Source organism: Prunus dulcis, chromosome 4 (genome assembly GCF_902201215.1).
Source record: "Prunus dulcis chromosome 4, ALMONDv2, whole genome shotgun sequence".
Classification (NCBI taxonomy): Eukaryota; Viridiplantae; Streptophyta; class Magnoliopsida; order Rosales; family Rosaceae; genus Prunus; species Prunus dulcis.
Genome location: NC_047653.1, coordinates 11,664,241 through 11,667,899, shown reverse-complemented (window position 1 = coordinate 11,667,899; position 3,659 = coordinate 11,664,241).

The following is a 3,659-nucleotide window of genomic DNA, read 5'->3' as shown; positions in this document are numbered from 1 at the left end:
TGTACTAAATAGGCACAAATAAATTTTAGAAAACAGCAATACAACACAAAGTTCGACATTTAGAGTTCAAGTTACATCCATTCCTTCAAAAAATAAACACTAAACTAAAGTCAACATAAAAAATTACACAACTCTTCAAGGTTCTAGGTCCAACAATCCTTTAATTTCTTTCGTATGCTTAGATTATATCCTGCAATCAACAAATATGTATATATACTTAATACTCTTAACTTAAGAGAGTTGAGATATAATGAATGTCAAGATAACAATATTAGATAGAATGAATGAAACAAACGTACATACAGAGCATGCAACCATATCCTACATCAAGTTTCATTCAAAGTAAGTTTTGTTGTAGTACCCAAAATTTCTACAAACAAAAATAGTACTAATTAATTTCAACTATGAAACTTATCTTCAAATAATATTTGCCTGATTTAATTTCTTCCATTTCATCTACAATCTCAAGAACATCAGTTTTTGGTGAAGAACATAACCAATTTTGAGTGCAAATGAGTACCTCCACTGTTCTTGGGGATAATGAACTCCTAAAGGGATCTAGAATGCGACCACCAGTAGTAAATGTTGATTCATATGCTACAGTAGAGACATGTATTGCCAATACATCTCATGCAATATAAGACAAAATCTTATATATTTTTCAGAATTCATCTTCCACCAACCTAGGAGATCAAAGTTCTCATTTTTTGGATTCTCACATGTTTCAATTAAGTACCTGTCAACTTCTGTTTTGAACTCTTCACCATCAGTTTTCTCCACAAGTTTCATGAATCCAGTTGTGAAAGCAGTAGCAAAATCTACTTCATTACTATCAATCTCCATCTCACTTGGATTATGAGTCTCATCCTTATGTGCAACATTTTCATGGTAAAGCAATTTATATTGATCATACAATTCATTCAACTTGCTTCTCACTTTACTTGTCATCTTACTTGTTTTATCTTCACCACATAACAAGGAAAAATAATACTGCAAATAACATTCCTTGTAACGAGGATCAAGTAAAACAACAACAAACAAATACATGTTAATTTTTTGGTAGCTTCCCCAATATTTTTCATACTTCTTCAGCATATTCTCAGCCATAATCTTAAGAAAAACATCTTTACTATGACTCCAACTTTGCAATTGCACATGAACCATACACAGTTGTTTCAGAAACAGATTTGAGGTTACATACAAAGTACTAGACAATACTAGAGTTGCATTATAAAAGACTTTCAAAAACTTAATAAAGTGGCGGGCATTATTCCAATCCAATGAGGTGGGACCCCTTTTCCTTTCATCCATACAAAACTCATGAACATACAGTGTATCTTGTTCCTCTAAGTGTTCAAAAGCTTTTTGATATTTTTCTGCAACTTCTAACATTAAATAAGTAGAATTCCACCTTGTCGGAACATCAAGACATATAGCCTTATGTGAAGAAATTTTCACACGCTCCACACAAGCCTTAAACTTTTGGGACCTCACTAGAAAATACTTGACATATCTCGCCACATTACAAATTCTAGTGATTGACTCATGATAGTCTTCTAGACCTTCCTTAACAATGAGATTTAGTATGTGTGCACAACACTTCATGTGCATATTTTCACCCCTCAATATTGAACCATTCCAATTATTCACTTTGTTTGACAACAATGTACCAGCATGATCATTTGAGGTTGCATTATCAACTGTCACAGTCAACACCTTATCAATTCCCCACTCTAGTAGACATGTCGCAATTGCCCTTCCAATTGTATCACCTTTGTCATTTACAATTGTACGAAAATTCAGAATTTTCTTATGTAATCTCCATTGATCATCTATATAATGAGCTGTGAGACACATGTAGTTAAGATTTTGGTGAGATGACCATGTGTCTGCGGTGAGACTAACTCTTTGGCGATTAGCAACTAAATAATCCTTCAACTTTATCTTCTCTTTCTTATAAAGCTTTAAGAAATCTCTTTCAATTGTAATGCGATATGGGACTTGAAGTCTAGGTTCAAAAACACGTAACATGTCCCTAAAACCCTCACCCACTACAACTCTAAAGGGTTGTTCATCAAGTATAATATATCTAACAATTGCTTCCCTACATTTCTTTGGACTATAACTTGTAGCAATAAGTTTGCCTTCCTCCTCGCTTTTCTTTGGTTGGAAAGACAAAGTTTTTGGCTTCTTAATATCTCGACCTAGATATTCTTTACATTGATTTGCCAAATGACTCAACAAGTTTGATGTCCCATTTTTTTTGCTACCACATGCATACACTTTGTTGCAATATTTGCATTTTGCCTTAGGATTTTTTGGATCATCTTGCATTTTAATAAAGTGCTCCCAAATAATTGAAAGAGGTCTAGCAATTTTTTTCTTACCTTCTTCAATGGGAGCAGAATCATTGGCTTTGGTTTCTTGTGGCAACGCTTCATCATTTGAAGGCTTGACAGTATCCGGCTCATTAGAAATTGAAGGTGCATCAGTTGGTGGGTGACTTGTAATTCTAGTTGGATTTTCATTGAAAGTTGAAGTTGGAGTAGTCACCTGCTTCATAAATACTCCATCAATATTTTCATGCTTGAGAAGATGCAAAATGAATCATTGAATCATTGAATTCTTGAATCCAAAATAATGAAAACTTACCAAGCAAGAAGATGCAGATAAAGCCATGGTGTTAGGTTATGAAATGTGAAAGTGAAACTAAAAGTTTGAACTCCAGAATGTGAAAGGTCTTTTCTTTTTTTGGAATGAGAAAGCTGCAACGTCAAAGGTGTTTTATTTATACTAGAATTGGAACTGGAACGTCAAAGGTCACTAAACTGAAAAGTCTCAGCATTTAAATTTTAAAACTAGGGTTTTGGATTTGCACATAGAAATCTAGAATTATTATGCTATATTAATATAGTTTTTCGAAAGAATATCAACAAAGTTGTGTTGGTGCGTTGGTTTAAGTGTTAAATATGTTGTAGGTGGTTCAAGTTCAAACATTAGGAAAGGCAAATATTTGCATATGTTTTTTAAAAGGTTGGATCGATTCAGTTTGTATTATATATCAAATTCTGGATTCGCTAACCAAATCGATCTAATTGGTTTTTCATTTTTTGAATCCAATCCAATCCACCAATATTATCGAAACCAATAATTGAATTGAATTGGATTGGTCGATTTTGATAGATTGGTTTGGATCTTGTACAACCTTATGGATTACATACCTTATGGGGAAAATGACAAGGAATTTAAAGGAGGCACATTTTTAGAATTTCTATGGTTTACATTATATTCGTTGACAGCCCAAAATATTACCAAATTCAGGTGCCAAATTAACATTTTTGCTCAAGCCACCAACTTCCCAAAATAACATTATAATTTTTATTCAAGCCACCAACTTGCCAAATTAACATTTTTGTTCAAGTCACCAACTTCCCAAAATAACATTATAATTTTTATTTTAATCTTTTGTTTTATTTACTTCTAGATTATATAACAAAACTGAAACAACCAAAAACATTAAAAAGAAAATCCAGCACTAGTGAGAAAAATCAGCTCAACTCATGACATTTGGAAATGTTTTCACGAAATGGCAGTCATGCAAGCAATAAAACTATTTGTTCATTAATCATGTTTTGATTTTCTCAACAAAAAAGAAAAAA